The 19,203-nt window shown below is 40.9% G+C and overlaps 1 pseudogene; it reads right to left on the reverse strand.

The window, feature by feature from the left end:
• Positions 1–1,622: 1,622 nt before the first annotated feature.
• LOC145393383 (alpha-L-fucosidase-like) overlaps positions 1,623–19,203 on the reverse strand; it is a 29,024-nt pseudogene continuing 11,443 nt past the window's right edge.

The following is a 19,203-nucleotide window of genomic DNA, read 5'->3' on the forward strand; positions in this document are numbered from 1 at the left end:
TAATGCTTTGGTTTCAGTAATGAGATAACACTCAAGTAGCAGTAGTAGATCTGTTCAAGTAGATCCATCAACCGTAGACAAGTAGCTACCCCTTCAGGGACGGCCAGTGCAGTGAACCATTGCTGCCTTGCGGTGGACGGCTCATTGCAGTGGCGAGGCGCGGGCAAGAGTGTGGAGGTTTGGCTATTGGATGGACGCAGCATTTGTCTGTCCACCCAGGTAACAGTGGCACGGTATAAGGCTCCCCAGCACCCCGTTATTGGCTTATATGTTACCAACCAGCATTGTAAATGGTTTCTTTGGTTACAGGAAAACCATTATGTTTTCACATAGTGTATAGTCTCCACATAGAAGGAATCGGCAGTACAACATCAAATGAGTGGATGATGATCGCCACCACCTACCACTTAGTTTGTTGTTGTTCAGTAAACTTGGTCTGTCATGCCGAGCAGACCCATCATCCACAGGCACATAGCCGCCCAGCAATGTAGGCAAAATATGGTATGGCACAATACTATGTGTAACTACGGTATGTAACTATATAGCTATAGATAACAATATATAAACAGGTAGTTATGTCTCAAGTACTCCAGGAAGAGACAACTAAACATCCCCTTGCCTAGACTAATCAAGAATGCCAAACACCTCTGATCATGTGCCGGAAACACGACGCGCACACACACACACACACACACACACACACACACACACACACACACACACACACACACACACACACACACACACACACACACACACACACACACACACACACATACGTTCGCACACGTACTCCCACACTCTTTAGCCGGAAGCCAGAGGAGGAGAAGTCCGATATCACATGTAGGAAGGTTAGAGCACCAGAGAGAAGGAGAGAGCACCCGAGAGAACAAGAGAGAACCAGAGAGATCACAAGACAGAGCGGGAGAGAGAACCAGTTAGAGAACCAGAGACGGCCAGGAGAGAAGGAGAGAGAACGAGATTGCCAGAGAACAATAGGGAGTATGAGAGTGAGAGTAAACAGGAGGGCCGCAGCCAGCACAAACTGCTACTAACCATACACGGATCACGCCAAGCTCTTAAACATTTATTCAAGTAACTGTCTCACACTGAACTCCATCGATCCCAGTGTGCCTATTTCACCACCCCACTTAAAATACGAAGAGGATAACGGAACAGAGAAGGCCTAAACTGACATCTCCTACAACGCCTCAACCACAACTCCACGATTTACGAGAAACATGAGCAACGATAACTCTGCCCCCCCCCCCACACACACACCAGAATTCTACAACCATCTTTCCAACCTCTCAAGAAACAGTAGTAGAAATGAACACAGAATCTTCCCATCCATGTTACGTTAGTGGACTCTGCCGCAGGAGTGATGTGGCTGGTGGTTGAATGGACTCCCTGCATTTCATTCTTCCCATTTCCATACAAACTTCAAGCTGGAAAGGTCAGATTTTATAGACCACATTTGTTGAATATGGCTTCCTAGAAAAAAGATTAAAAATAAAATAGTCAATGGGAGCAAAAAAATAGCAAGGAAAAACTGCAATTGGATTCAAGAGTTTAATAGAGGAAGACAATAATTTCCAGCCATGCAGCGGGGGTCCACTCGGCTACTCCTCGTTGGGAATGATGCGATTGGTGACTGGCTGGACCCCTTGCATCGACAGCACCCATGCCCACTTTCCATCCACCTCTGACATTCTTGGAAACGCCACTTGAAGTCCACTTTTCACCGGCTTGAACTGCAGATGGAAAAATGAGATGGTATGGGTTGGTCTTTATTTCATTTTCTAATTTAATCTTGTTCCTGCCTGACAAATTTTTATACAGATTGACCTGAACTGTTATCATGAAAAGCAAGAGGTTAGACGGGATGGTGCTGGGCTGTCAGCTGCCACGACAGACATTTTCAACCTGCTTAGAATGAAGCGTTGATGTATTGTTTTCAGTGTGTGTGTGTGTGTGTGTGTGTGTGTGTGTGTGTGTGTGTGTGTGTGTGTGTGTGTGTGTGTGTGTGTGTGTGTGTGTGTGTGTGTGTTAATGTGGCAACAAAATACTAAAAAAGCTTTTAAACGATTGAGATCAAACTTGGAAGAGTTGAAGACTTTCCCGGGAATTGATTTCAGATTTGTTTATTTACTTGTATTTTTTAAAGAAAAACAGGACAAAGGTCAAAGTCTGATGGAAAGGTCAACTTGAAAGCCTCTGAACAGATTTAGACCAAATTTGATGGTAGTGTTGAGAGTATGGCTAAAATGAAGTGGCTCGATTTTTTAAAATCAAAGATCAGTGTTATAGGTCAATGTTTGTTGTTTGACGATATAACTCGAGTAGTTTTGGTTTAGTTTACACAGCATAACAGAAGCACCGAGGGTGACACAACGTAACAGAAGCACCGAGGGTGACACAACGTAACAGAAGCACCGAGGGTGACACAACGTAACAGAAGCACCGAGGGGGACACAACGTAACAGAAGCACCGAGGGTGACACAACGTAACAGAAGCACCGAGGGGGACACAACGTAACAGAAGCACCGAGGGTGACACAACGTAACAGAAGCACCGAGGGGGACACAACGTAACAGAAGCACCGAGGGGGACACAACGTAACAGAAGCACCGAGGGTGACACAACGTAACAGAAGCACCGAGGGGGACACAACGTAACAGAAGCACCGAGGGGGACACAACGTAACAGAAGCACCGAGGGGGACACAACGTAACAGAAGCACCGAGGGGGACACAACGTAACAGAAGCACCGAGGGGGACACAACGTAACAGAAGCACCGAGGGGGACACAACGTAACAGAAGCACCGAGGGGGACACAACGTAACAGAAGCACCGAGGGGGACACAACGTAACAGAAGCACCGAGGGGGACACAACGTAACAGAAGCACAAAGGGTCAGCCGAGGACTTGGAACTTTGATTGAGGTCACGGTCACTGGGGAAGGCCAGGCTGAAGAGTTTTGATCTGATCTGGACCACTCCTATTGGCAAGGATGAAGTTCTGGCAAAGATGAAGGAAATAAATTCTTTAGAACAACCGGTCCAAAGACCAGACCTCAAGGCAAAGTCAAATGTTCGACCCTTTGAAAAACTGCAGGGCGTGGGTGAGCTAGCCTACTCTCCGAGTGCTTCTGGTTAATTTTGCTCTATTTAGTAGCCTATAAGGGAACACCCTACCGACTTAAAAATGTATTATCATGCTGCTGAGTTTTTAACTTTCTTATTGGCATGAATACATCAGTCTGACATTAGGCATCTGACACAATGAAATTCTTTCACTGGTAACCTTTCTGCTGATAAAAACTTTTGACAATTCTTTCGTCTGTTACCTGGTGGCAGAATTTCTGTTATTATGTGGGAGATTTTATACTCGCTGTCCCGACTGAAGTACATGCAACAGATGCATCATCGGCTGGCCTAGAGAGAAGGTTTCTACATCACCCCTACTACTGAAGTTACAGTGCTGGATGATTTTAATGTCCATAATGCAGAACAGTCATTTCATGATGCCAGAACTGACGGTACTAGTCAAGAATACGATATGTTTGCAGAATCGTTTAATCTCACGCAATTGGTAAAACAACCAACCAGAATACCAGATAATGCTGATCGTAGTGCCCATCTCATGGATCTGTTCCTCACAAAATAATAACCTAGATCGATACAGGATAGAGGCACTATCACTACTTGGGTCCTCCTACCACAGTCTCATTAAAACATCATTCGTCATCTGCCCCGAACCTCCCAGTTCTGAACCAGTCAGGGTGGCAAGATGGCATTTTGGTAGTGCAAACTGGGAAGGACTTATTAATAATCTAGCTGCTGTTCCATGGCAGTCCTTCTCCTCCACTGACATCAATTCTGTTCAGTCCCATATAAAAGACCGAACACAAGTTGGTGTGGAATTCATCCTGCCCTGTCAACAATTTACTAAAAGATCGGACTCCCCAAATGACTACTGCAACTGTAGCAGAGTAACGGCCCAAAAGTTTTTAGCATATAATTGTTACATAAAGTAAAAAAAAAAAAAAACACCTAACCCCTTAATTACTTCAAAACTGCTCGAAGCCACGCACAAGCAGTCATAAACCTTGCTAAATCAAACTTTCTTCACAACCAAGCGTCCAAGCTATTAAGTAATCTTAATGACAGACTATTTTGGACAACTCTCAGTTCTCTCAATAGTAACTTTCAGAAGTCTATCACCCATTCCTCCACCAAAATCTTCAGAAGTAAACACTGTACGTGTAAATGACTCCCATGGAAAAACCAACATTCTTGCCTGTACGTTTGCCAAAACTCTATTTTGGAGGAAATCTGTCAGAACGTTCGTGCACTAGAACTTGACTTTCCCTAAATTGCTCCACTAAAGATACATACTAGATACTTAAACACTATCCTGAATATTCTGTCAACCAACGTAGCTCCAGGTCCACATGGAATTTCCTCAATAGTTTTGAAAAAGTATTCGCCAGAACTTGCTCCTGTTCTAGCTAAATTATTCCGGCAATGTTTACGTACTTTTAATTCACTGTTTACTGGAAAGAATCCACCCAAATCCAAAGAAAGGAAGTTCCTCTGATTACAGACCCATAGTTATCACATCTTCTCTTAGTAAAGTGTTGAGATTGTCATTAATAGGGAGACTGTAAAACATCTTGAATCCAATAACTTAATTAGTGACAAACAGTATGATTATCGCCGAGAAAGATCCACTGTTGATATACTCAGTCTCATTACTCATACAGTCCATCGGCCAACTGACCAGCATGGAGAAACTCATGCAGTAGCCCTTGATATCTCGAAAGCTTCTGGAAGTGTAGCACCGTTCCCTGTTATCCAAACTCCCTTGCTACGGCCTATCATCATTGTTTTCATCTGATAGCCTCATATCTTAGCAACAGAAAGATCAGAGTAAAGGCAGATGATATATATTCCAATTTCCATTCAGTTAATGCCGGTGTGCCACAAAGATCAGTCCTGGCTTCAACCCTTTTCCTCATCTATACGAGTATTAATGATTTCTTGTCTGTCACCCACAACCTCATTCACTCATACAGATAACTAAACGCGTCACAGTTCGTTTACAATTTACCGCTCATTCACAAACTCTGACATCTCTAACTTCTAACTCAGCACAGCAGTCTCCACAACTCAAGACTTATCTTAAATCACTGACTGAGGACAAAATAACATTGTCTCATTTAATCCTAGAAAAAAAAAAAAAAACATATCCAATATACATAACAGATAGGTATTCCCAGCTTCCTGTATTACCTTCAATGCAGTGAATATTCCCATCTCTTAAAGTATTGAAATTCTCTGTGTTTCGCTTAACAATAACGTCAGCTACACCTCTCACATTTGATCACCTGTAAAAGCCACCTCAAAGAAACTTGAATTAAATTGCAGGGTGTCCGTAACTTCTTGACTGACAGGCAGTTGACTGTAATTTACTAGTCTTTTGTGCTCTCAGCTGGAGTATTGCTCATCCCTGTGGAGTGAATGTGGAGAGGTTGCACTAAAACAAACATAAAATTGAGAACAAAGCTATAAGAATAATGAATAACCTTGCAATTACAAATGAATTACCTCTGTTACACGTAAGACAGAATGTTGCCTCCCATTCATTGTTTTACAAATACTTTTATGACATATGCCCAGACAAAGTTGCATCCTTACCCCGCGCTGCTTGGGCATCTGGTAGCGCTCATGACTGGACTGTCACACTGCCATACTGCAGAACTTCTGCCTATCAGAATTCCTTTATTCTCTGAACTGCTTCTTTTTGCAACTCGCTTCCCCAGATTATTCCTCCCCCCCCCCCCCAAACTTCCACCAACGGCAGTTTAAGTCCAACTGTTACCCATCGTTCATAGAACGGGTCACCTGTAATTTGGTGGATGGATTTTATTTTATTTAACTTGTTTTCCTTCACTAGTTCATTTTCTGTTAAAAAAAGGACTTGTGCATTAAAAAATTAGAAACAGTCAAGGAAAAGGAAATGCCTTGCCACTGCTTACGACCTGTAACTGCTACACATAAAACTAGACAGCACTCAGCGCATACCTCTGCCAAGCCCATTGCAGGATCCGGATCAGGTTCCGGATCCGCCCAAAAATTCAACTAATTCTTTCTTGGCTCATGGCCCACCCTTCCACAAAATTTTATCGAAATTCATATAGAACTTTTGGAGATATCGTGTGGACAAACACACAAAAAATTCCTGGATCCGGCTGATGATCTGGATCACCACCAAAATCTTACGGACTGTTCCTTGGGCCATACCTTACCCCTCAAGAAAAAAAAAAAAAAAAAAAAAACAGCCAAATCTGTTGATAACTTTATGAGTAATCCTGGTGGCAGACAGACAAACAAACCAACACTGGCAAACACCTAACCTCCTTGGCGGAGGTAATAACCTAACTGGCAACCAGAGCCAGTAATCAAAAATAAGGTACATTGTAAACATCTTTGTGATTTTCAGACCCATTTCTGTGCAATTTTCAGCGTCATAAAAACTGGGTATTCAGTGTTAAATAATACATGAAAAGCAAAAAACATGCAGAATATAAAGAGCATGTTTACAAAAGATTTTAAAATATTTATTGTTTTAGCCGTTAATGGCATGTGTTTGGAAAATTATTAATTTATTTCAACTATCAGAAGACTAACTAAAGGTTCTAAAATACTTGTATTTTGGTAATTAATGATATGTAACACTTGTATTTTGGTAATTAATGATATGTAATACTTGTATTTTGGTAATTAATAATATGTAATACTTGTATTTTGGTAATTAATAATATGTAATACTTGTATTTTGGTAATTAATAATATGTAATACTTGTATTTTGGTAATTAATGATATGTAATACTTGTATTTTGGTAATTAATGATATGTAATACTTGTATTTTGGTAATTAATGATATGTAATACTTGTATTTTGGTAATTAATGATATGTAATACTTGTATTTTGGTAATTAATAATATGTAATACTTGTATTTTGGTAATTAATGATATGTAATACTTGTATTTTGGTAATTAATAATATGTAATACTTGTATTTTGGTAATTAATAACATGTAATACTTGTATTTTGGTAATTAATAATATGTAATACTTGTATTTTGGTAATTAATAATATGTAATACTTGTATTTTGGTAATTAATAATATGTAATACTTGTATTTTGGTAATTAATAATATGTAATACTTGTATTTTGGTAATTAATAATATGTAATACTTGTATTTTGGTAATTAATAATATGTAATACTTGTATTTTGGTAATTAATAATATGTAATACTTGTATTTTGGTAATTAATGATATGTAATACTTGTATTTTGGTAATTAATGATATGTAATACTTGTATTTTGGTAATTAGTGATATGTAATACTTTTATTTTGGTAATTAGTGATATGTAATACTTTTATTTTGGTATTTAGTGATATGTAATACTTGTATTTTGGTAACTAATGATATGTAATACTTCTATTTTGGTAATTAGTGATATGTAATACTTTTATCTTGGTAATTAGTGATATGTAATACTTGTATTTTGGTAATTAGTGATATGTAATACTTGTATTTTGGTAATTAGTGATATGTAACAAAAAGTAGTGGTAGGTGGTGGCGACCATCATCCACTCACTTGATGTAGTGCTGCCTACTTCGTCCTTAGCCTTTATCATTCTTTTTCTGTGCCTGCCCTCCTCTCTTCCTATTTCTCCCATCTTTCCTGTCACTTCTTATTGCTTTTCTTTCCTTTACAGGTGGCTTTACAATGAGTGACAAGTCAAATGGATTCCTGTAAGCCAGGAAGCCATTTACAACGCTGGGTGGTAACCATATAACCAAACCACACGTGCTCCCTACGTGTCAACAAGTGGGTTGGTGGAGGATTAGTGCCCCTTCCCGTAAAACAAATAACTCAGAGTCAAATGGCCACCCCTTGCGGGATTATGGCGTCTGGCAATAGATAGACAGAGCAAAAAGTTTTTTTTATTTACTTGAAAATTGACTAAACGCATTTGTCCAATTATCTGGATGTTTTCAAGACAAAAGTTTTATACTGGCAAGGAGAAGGCTTCTCCCTGAGGCTGACTGCTGTATAGCCTCTGCCCACTGGCTTTAGTATCACCAAGAGTCGTTTTGTAGTGGTTAGGTCCCTTGTGAAATGAGAGTATTGAAGCTTCGGATTCGAAATTCCATATTTATGTATGGTAGTTTGGAAAGGGTTGATATGTTTGAAACTTCAGGTTCAAACTGGTGTCAGTGATTCATAGGTCTGTGTTCAGTTGTGGTGTGAATTTGTTTATGAAGCACCTTTCTCTGGTCTTTCTTAATGGGGAATCATCCTTTTGTACTTACAGAAGGGCATTATGTTAAGTTTATTGTTTCTGTCTGCGAATTTTCTTAAGTGGATGTTTACATAATTATGAACCTTCATTGTGATTAATATGATCTCTTAGGAAGGCTGATGCGGTGCCACAGATTTGAAGTCTCCGCTGTAGAATTATCTTTCCATCCACTACAGCCAATCACATCAATGCAATTTTGCGTTTTGCAGCTAATTTTGAATATATAATTTGAATAAATGGATAAAAATTTACAGCCTTCTATCGTTACAGTGCAAGATTTTGAAAATCCAGATAACTGGCGAAATGTGTTTAGTCAGTCTTAAACACACACACACACACACACACACACACACACACACACACACACACACACACACACACACACACACACACACACTTTTCATGACAAATATCAGTAACTGCCAAAACAGAAATATTTAAGAAGCTGTAGTCAATCTTCAAGAACTAATTTAAGAATATCAATTTATAAATGAAATATACCATTAATTAGTACAGATAAACATTAAACAATATTTTTATTCACGTGTTCCTTCTCCTGTATGTATGTATGTTGTATGCCGCTCGTGTAGTATACACAACACTGTGTACAACATCAATACTGCCCTATACAAATATCTCCCAAGGAAAAAAAATAATCTTTACTGGACTGTATGAATGTATATACAGTAAATAAATAAATACATACATAAATAAATAAATAACTGTACATATGTGTGCATGTGTCTGTGGATATATGTATGTGTGTGTGTGTGTGTGTGTGTGTGTGTAACCCGCCTTCACTATGCACGGCTACGGCATTCAAGGTTTGGTGCCGAATATTTGCATGAGGATGTCTCTGCCTCAAAGCAAGATCATCAACACACTATGGGCAACACGCACCTGAAAAGATCTCCTCCCAGTTCTTCATTTTAAAGTAGAAAATAAAGAAAAACGAAATTATCATGGCCGTAGACGCAGAAAGGCTAAAGAAACTAACTGGACACAGAATCATTGTGGGTTCGGGGGAATTGAAACAGCCTCCTATCCCTAACCCCGATCGGCAAGAAAATATCCACATTTTTCTACGAACGGAATTTTGTATGGGCTATATTTACAGGCTTTCTCAAAATTTATCTTAAAATTCCTTAATGACAAGAGGAACGTGGGACAGGGGTCATTTCTCTTTCTTTTTTAATCAGGAAATTCAGACTTGTGCAAACAGCGTAAAACAAACATTCTGACTTCGAAAAACGCCCAAAACATCCCACGGAATATACCTGGCCAGACAACCCGATCGTGTGAATTTATATTTGATCTTCAGGAACTCGATCATTACGTTCCCATAAGCTACCTATATTAAGCTCATATGTTGGTCTTATCAGTGGAATTCTTGGCGTTTGGTAAGGGCGCGTCCACAGGTGTGCTCAAACAAGTGTTGGCAACATGTAAGCAACACAATAATGAACACGCTGCAAACATGTTGGGAACAGCAGCGTCCTGATTATGTTGACAACATCATGTTGAAGTTTCAGCTGCCTCGTATGGACACAATGATCCCATTGCTTCTGCTGCCAATGTTCGAAGCTGTACTGAAACATGTTTGCATACATATGTCCAAATACTGCTGCAAACATATTCCCGAACATGTTGCCAGCTGTGTTGCCAACATATATAGGAGCACACGTGTGGACGCGCCCTAAGAGATACACAGAAAGACACGAAGAAAGATGCAAACGAAGATAGTAATAATAATGTAAGCAATGATAAAGACAGAGGGCAAGATTATGAGCAGCGACAGAGAGGGACTGATGTATTTGTGTAGTTATCATACTTTCACACACACACACACACACACACACACACACACACACACACACACACACACACACACACACTAGATATAATTAGCCAAGAAAACTGTTGGGACCAAAAGCTCCTGGATCTCGTGCAAGAGTTTTTCCTAACGCAACATGTGAGGGAAACCACCAAAAAAAGAGGACTCGATGTACCTTCAATGCTAGATCTCATATTTACTAGGCAAGAAAATGATATTGACAGTTTAATATATCACCCTCCACTCGGCAAAAGCGATCATGCAGTACTAAATTACAACATCAGGATAGCATATGACATAGTTAACAGCAATGAAAGTTACAAAAAGAGCCTAAACTATAAAAAGGGAAATTATCAAGACCTAAAGAAGTATTTCTTAGAAGTTGATTGGGAATATGAGCTTAGAGGACAAGATTTAAATGCTGTATATAAAAAATTCTGTGAATTTTATGAAATAGGAGTCCAGAAGTACATCCCACAGCACAAAGAAGCAGATAAGAAATACAGAAATGGTTCAATACAGAATGTAAAAAATCAAAAGAAAGAAGAGATTTGTTGTGGAATAGATACAGAAGACACAATAGTGAAAGGGCATATAATAATTACAAACAGGCAAGAAACGATTATACAAGAATAATGAGAGAAGCCCAAAAACAGTTTGAGGAGGATATTATAAATAAAAGTAGTGATCAACCAAAGCTATTATACAGCTACATCAGAAGCAGAACCAAAGTGAAAGATATAATACAATCTATTACGGACGAGGGAATCACCTATACACAAGAGAAAGATATTTGTGAAGCGCTAAATAAGAATTTCCAATTAGTTTTTACTGAAGAAAAAAATTTTGAGAGGGAGTATGTGGAACATGCATGTCCACACATACTACCAGATATACAAATATCAGAAAAAGTAATACAGGAGGAGTTAAGTAAATTAGACAGAGGAAAAGCAAATGGTCCTGATGAAATTTCATGTTGGGTACTACGAGAATGTGCAAAGGAGTTAAGTAAACTATTATTTTTAATTTTCAAGAAATCCTTGAGTCAAGGTAAACTACCTGATATTTGGAAGAAAGCAAACATCGTTCCCTTATTTAAGAAAGGGAACAGACAAAATCCACTCAACTACCGACCAGTATCACTAACCAGTGTTGTAAGCAAGGTATTAGAAAAGCTTATAAGAAAAGCTTGGGTAAATCATCTAGAAGAACACAATATGATAACAGAAAGACAGTTTGGTTTCAGAAAAGGAAAATCATGTGTTACTAATCTGTTGAACTACTATGACAGAGTAACAAACACAATACAGGAAAGAGAAGGATGGGTGGACAGTATCTATTTAGATTTCAAGAAAGCATTTGACACAGTACCACACCAAAGACTTTTATGGATACTGTATCATCAAGGAGGAATTCGAGGCAAACTGTTTTCTTGGATGCAGGATTTTCTCATAAAAAGAGAAATGAGAACAGTACTAAGGGGAAACTACTCATCATGGAAAGAAGTGACTAGTGGAGTACTACAGGGTTCAGTGCTGGCACCAACCATGTTTTTAGTGTATATAAATGATATAAACAGTAACACTGGAAATGAAAGCTATCTACATATGTTTGCAGATGATGCAAAAATACAAAGGAGAATTACTAACACAGACTCTTGTAAAGAGCTACAAGAAGAATTAAATAAACTTCATGAATGGAGTAATACATGGCAAATGGAATTCAATGTGGACAAGTGTCATGTAATCAAGTTTGGTAAAAGTGGAAAAAGACCTGATTGGGATTATACGTTAGGAAATAAAACCCTACACACATCAGAAAGAAAGAAGGACCTAGGTGTGATTATCAATAACAGACTATCTCCAACTGACCACATCAGCGAGAAGGTACGGAACATGTATAGACTGCTTGCCAATATGAGAATAGCATTCACATACATAAATGAAGACATGCTAAGAAGGATAATAACATCATTCATTAGACCAACCCTGGAGTAAGCATCAGTAGTCTGGAGTCCTCATCTCAAAAAACATATAGACAAGATTGAAAAAGTTCAAAGGGCCGCTACAAGATGGATACCAAGCTTAAGGGATCTAAGCTACGAAGAAAGACTAAATAAACTGAATCTACCAACACTACAGGAGAGAAGGAAAAGAGGTGACATGATAATGCTATATAAATGCATATCAGGGAAGGCGAAAATAGACATAAATGATTACTTAACATATGGGGAAGCATCAGCAAGAGAACACTGCAAAAAACTGCATAAGAAGAGAGGTGATAAAGACGTAAGGAAATTCAGTTTCCCAAACAGAGCAATTGATCAATGGAATGCACTACCGAATGAAATAGTGTGTGCCAAAACAATTCACAAATTTAAGGATATGTACGATAAATATGGTTTAAGACACGGGACAGTACGAGCTTGACTCATTCCTGTAAAGATACAATTAGGTAAGAACAATTAGGTAAGAACAGAAAGAGAGAGAGAGAGAGAGAGAGGCTAGCAAATACCTGTAGTGCACCCTGATATCCCAGCATTGAGATGTGTGTGGATGGTGTGGGTAGGACAGATCCCAGCACCAGCACATCACCTGGAGGCCACGTCAGCACTATACCGTACACAGTGCCTTCCTTCTGAGTGTACCTGCAGTGGAAGAGACAAGAGTAGATAGACACTGCAATTCACCTGTTTACTCTCTCTCTCTCTCTCTCTCTTAACATGACAAATATTCCTAAACCCTTTCAGTTTAGTTATGCTAATGGTCACTTTTAGCTGGACTGGAAAGTGGATTTGAGAAGTGACCAAGGAAACTCATTCCTATCTCACGACTTCGGCTCACTGAATATCATGAAACAATTATTACAGTTGTGGTAGTGGCCCAGTTCCGTCGGGTGAAAACACACGCACTATAGCTGTGTACTGTCCCTGGCATTGATTTCGTGGCGTCTCCTACACCTTGATATTGTCTTGTGTGTTTACAGATTTTTTGATATTGACGTTGTTTGTCTGCATGATAGAGCTACGAAGGGATACTGAGGTGTAATATGTAAAATAAATCATGAATAAGGTGCTTCGAATCTCTAAGGCAGTCAGAATACTGCCCTTTAGTAGCAGAATGAGTTTACAAAGCATTATCCAGAGGAGATTTCCAGCGTGTACCTACAAATGAAGATAACTGAGAGTAGATGGACACGGCAGACTTTCACTTATGTATACTATAGGGCCAGAGCGTCACTGCAAGTCCCTGCCCCTGCTCACACAGATTTAGGAGTAAACACTCACACAATAGGCCTTAGTTTTATCACTGTGTTTTATATTGTGTGGACATGAAATGGGGATAAATCAAGGGCCTATGGATATTGGAGACTCACACGTTATGAGTTGGTAATCACTGTTTCTTTCCTTATATATAGGAATGAATACAGAGCTGTACTTTGATTCTGTTGATCTGGGAGAAGGCCTTTGACAGAGTTCCTAGGGGAAGGGGGTGGTGAAGTGGGCAATGAGAAAGCCTGAGGATCTAGGAGTGGCTGGTTAGAGTGGTTATTGCTATGTACGTTTGTGCTCGCACCCCGTTGAGAGAGAATGGAGATTTGAATAGTGTGTTTTCCGTGAAAGTTGGCGTTCATCAGGGGTTAGTCCTGAGACCCTTATTGTATGTCATGGTGCTTGAAGCTCTCTCTCGTGACTTCAGAAATGGACTTCCATGGGAGGACGCCTTATGCTCATGACTTCGTGTTGGATTGCAGAAAATGAAAGGGAGGTGGAAATGGAAAGAGTCGGAATGAGGGCACAAGGGTTTGATAGTTTATGTTGATAAAACAAAAGTGATCATATCTAAGGCTGGTGGCGGTACTGTCAGAGCACAGAGAGAGAGTGGTTAAGTACGGTTTTTTGCCATAAGGGTGTGGAAAGTAACCCCCAACTTGTGCAGTGTTTGTGATAAGCGGGTGCATAAGGTAGTGATATTAAAAGGCAGACTGTGAGAGAATGCTGATTTCTTGTGTGCAGTGTCGGGTCGGGGAGAGCATGTACAGTTTGTAAGGCGTGAGAGGAGAAAGAGCTGATGTTACTGGTGAGTCTTTTGAGCATGTGGAGGAATTTTTGTTATTTGAGAGACATGTTACATGTAGGAGGCGGGGCTGGAGCTAGCTCTGTGGCTTGTGGGCAGAGAAGTATTTGGAGAAAGATTAGCGAGCTGTTGCCTCTCCACTGACACCAAGGAGGAGAGCTCTGCCTCCGTCTTAAAGGATCTTTGTTTCGACATGTGTTAGGAGTGTAATGCTGTATGGTAGAGAGACCTGGGCAGTAAAGGAAGAGGATATTCTTAAGCTCAAACATATACTCGTATAAATGACTGATTAGATGGATGTGTAGTGCGTCCATGAATGCAAGGCATGGGGGGCTAGGACTGTTAATGAAGAATTGAGAGGAAGGATGGGGCAGGAGTGTATTGGTGTCGTGGTGAGGAGGGGTGGACTGAGATGGCTAGGGCATGTTGTGAGGATGGAGGATGACAAATGGGTGTGAAAGGTGAGAAGTGTGAGCGTCAGAGGTGGGGCTGTGAGGGGCAGACCGAAAAAGTCCTGGGGCAGGGTCATAGAGTTTGACCTCAGGGATAAGGGACTGAATAGGGAGGCTGCCAGAGATCGAGCAGCATGGACATGTGACCAAAGCCGACGCATGCAAGGATGTTGGGGCCTTTATAATTTATGAGATACGATTCTAGAAGAAATACAGATAGTGCATATATTGCTGACAGAGTACACTCATAAGCAAAAGTTCACCGATAATCCCTCTTCCAGCATTGTGTCCTTCCACATTTCTCATTTTCCTCCCTAAACGACAGAAAAGCATCCGTCTTTCTCATACTCTTTTGCTGCGTGTTTCTGATTACTGTTACATAAAATTCTGCCTGTAACACCTTACATTGAATCAGCTAGCGCGGGAAGGAGACAGTGAAATTTCGCTCATGGCAGTCCAAACATGTGGTGCAGTACCATACCCTTGGCGTGAGGGGAATCATTCTGGTGCGAAGTCCACGGCTTCGACTCATACACCGCCTGGCCGTTTACACCCCCAGCCCACCACCACCCAAGTTGTCTCAGCCGCTCCTCCATGATGGCGGGAATACGGCCGTCGTGTGTGGGACCAGCGTTGATCAGAATATTACCTGCAATAAATATCTAGTATAAAAAGAAGAAGAAACACTCAGAGAATGCAACACCACTCTCCCCTGTACACAAGACCCAGATTCCAAGGCTTTCTGGATGCCTGCCAGGGGAAGAACAGATGGGTGTGGGATCCCTCATTCACATTACCCTTTCCCATATCGCCATTTAAGAATGCAGGAAATACGGGACAAGAATTTTTCTCTTCTACCTCATGGATTAGTTATATGATTACCACCTGGCATAACAGGTGATTTCTGGGAAAAGATGGAAATCCATGGTGGCTTTGTCACTCAGCATATGCTCACATCAACTGAAATATTACATTTACATTGAGACTACGCATGTTTTACCTCCTTACAGCCCTAATGGTCCATACCAGCTCACTGAGATGACTACGTTTATAGTGAAGGGTAGTCCAGTGACCCGGTGCTACTATTGCGTCGATACCCACGACCGTTTGCAATCCAGCGTCGTCATGCAGTTCTCCCACTTGTGTGGCTGTAACACTCCTGCAACACACACAGGAAATACATCAGCTCAGAATGGTGGGTCAGTGTGTTGCACCAGTGTTATCTCCTGACGATACTGTATGTTGTGGTGCTGTGAACCCTGGGTGGAGCAAAGCAGCTGCTGTGCCCACCTGGAAGCCATGTCTCCTCATATTTCCTTGTACCTGGTCATGGAGAAGGACCCTGGTCAGACCCGAGTGAGGTACAGTCTGCCACAAGATGGTGCCATTTCCCTACACGGTGTATGTTTGTACTGGATGGTCCCACAGAAGCAGTTGCTTACCTGTGGCCGACCACACAGACCGGGGTTAAACATCAGCCTCCTGATCTCAAGTACCCACATTCAGGGTTCGAGTCTAACTATGGTAAATTTGCTTTTGTTGTCTTTAATTGTCAGAAGTCAATCAGATTAAATTTTATAAGATTTGTAGCAGCAAAAGTGTTAAATTTCATTCTCGCAGCATGTCCATTCATTTGGTCGTTGTCACCCTTGTGGGTGACCACACCACTTCGGGATTGTAACCATAATGGGAGAGAAATAGTCAAGGGGTTGACCTACTGTTTTTCGAAACATATCAAAGGTCAAGGTCGCATGGCTAGGTCAAAATTTAACCTCGTAAGATCAACTTAAGGTTTTTGACCGTTTCAGACCAAACTGGGTGCAAGAGTTGAGGTTAATGAAAAAAAAAAAAAGTGTTTGATTCTGAGAATGATCAGTCAAAGATCAAGGTCACACAACAAAGTCAGATTTCAACCAGAGTGTCTGTGTGAACAAAATAACAAAAAAACAGGTTTAATTTGATGCGGCTCAAACTTGATGGAAGGCTTAAGGATCAGCGACGGAGCTGACCAACTGCTTTAGAGAACAATAGGTTAAAGGACCAGGCCAAGTGACTAGGTCAACTTAACAGCTTCAGTCGTCTTCACAAATTTCAAGGAAGGGTTTAAAGGTCGGCATGATGAAGACATGCGATTTTAAGAGCAGTCAGTCAAAGGTCAAGATAAAAGGGAAAGGTCAGAATTCCAGGCCACAGGAAGAGGTTCAGGTAGAATTTTTGACGTGATTTGGACCAAAAGTGGTGAAAGGGTTCAGTGTAAGACAGAAATGAAGCAATTCGATTTTGAAGCATTTGATCGAAAGTGATGATCACAGGGCAAAATTAAATTTTTAGCCCTTAGATTTGTTCGTGGGCGTGGGTGTTGCACTGTCTGTTTCTCCTTGTTAATAAGAAAAATATTATTATTATTATTATTAGTTATCATCATCATCATCATCATCATTATTATTATTATTATTATTATTATTATTAGTCTCCACATATTACATAGGTGGAGACTATTGTTTTCGCTGGTATTATTATTCCTGCCTCAGAGTCTCATAACGATTCCAGAAGAACAGGAGACCATGCGAGGAATCTGAAGGGCCCAGGTTGTGTGTCATGGCACGGGCCAGTGTTGATAGAAAAAAACAAATCCAGATCCTTTACCCACAGTGAAAGGACATGTCAGAATGAGTCATATCAGTAATGTGTTGTGAACGAGATGAATTGGTCGTGCCTACTGAAGATTTCAACATGACCTGCGCAAGGCATCTGAATGGCCCAGGTTATGTGTCCTGGTGTGGGCCATTGTTGAGAGAAAAAAAATCCAAATCTCCCTAATGGGGTCAAGGTCATTGTAAGAAAGAGTAGCTAGGTGGAGTCTAGTGACTGTCTGCAGGACAGTTTCAGAGTTCTAGTTATAATAATAATAATAATAATAATAATAATAATAATTATTATTATTACTGCAACAGGAGGGACGCCCATCATCGACTCACTCGATGTTGTGCTGCCTACAGGTGACTACTGTACACTGACTGACAACCAATTGGGTTTCTGTAACCCAGGAAACCATTTACTACTCTGAGTTGTAACCATATAACCAAATGACGACTGGTGGTCTGGTGGGTTAAAATGCTGCAGCTGGATGGCGCCTGTAATGGTTTCCGTCTGAGGAATGGGTGGGGTTTATTGCTCACGTGACGCCACACAGGGTCGAGTGAGCTTGGTCACCCTGACCTTCAGTGTTGGGACCGAATACCCTAACCCGGAGCTCCTAAGCTCCTGATGGGGAAGAAAAGGAATGGTTGCTGCTGCTGCTGCTGCTGCTGCTGCTGCCGTTGTTGTTGTTGCTGCTGCTGCTGCTGCCGTTGCTGTCGCTGCTGCTGATGCTGATGATCATCATGATCATGATCATGATCATGATCATGATCCTTTCAGCTGAAAGACGTCATTTGTATTAACCTGTACTCTAATCTTGATTTGGCCAGAAAGGGTTAACAGTATTTGGCTTACAGCATACACACAGACACGCAGACCACACAAACTGTCTGACTTACAGGGGAGTGACGTAGGAAGAAAAAGGAAAAGAAATTCTGATTGAACCCTTCCAGCCAATGGACATAATTTTCAGTTTATCCCGCTGCTGCTGACCAGTGTTATTCACATTTATAGGGCATTTATGTGAAGGAGTTAACGAAGGCTATATCCATCCAGGTGAAGCGGTTAATAAAGACCGTATGTAAACCTCGGCCACTTTCGCCTGGAGGCTGTATGACTAGAGTGAAAAGGACGCCTTCGAGGTTGTGTAATCATCATCATCTTGACCTCTTTTGCCACCTATGGCTTTGGTGAGGTATGAACACATACAAAGGAAATACACTAGTAGAAGAGCCATCAAGAGCATGCCCCGTGAAATGGCCACACTATCATTCACACATCATTCAAGCCCTCGCAATCCTGGCGCCATCTCACAAGCATAACAATCTGCTCAAACTGTTTGTGTATTTTTGAGGTTAGTTACACACACACACACACACACACACACACACACACACACACACACACACACACACACACACACACACACACACACACACACACACACACAACACACACACACACACACACACACACACACACACACACACACACACACACACACACACACACACACACACACACACACACACACACACACACACACACACACACACACACACACACACACACACACACACACACACACACACACACACACACACACACACACACACACACACACACACACACACACACACACACACACACACACACACACACACACACACACACACACACACACACACACACACACACACACACACACACACACACACACACACACACACACACACACACACACACACACACACACACACACACACACACACACACACACACACACACACACACACACACACACACACAC

Source organism: Coenobita brevimanus, chromosome 24 (genome assembly GCF_032717465.1).
Source record: "Coenobita brevimanus isolate Jiangsu-jjx chromosome 24, ASM3271746v2, whole genome shotgun sequence".
Classification (NCBI taxonomy): domain Eukaryota; kingdom Metazoa; phylum Arthropoda; class Malacostraca; order Decapoda; family Coenobitidae; genus Coenobita; species Coenobita brevimanus.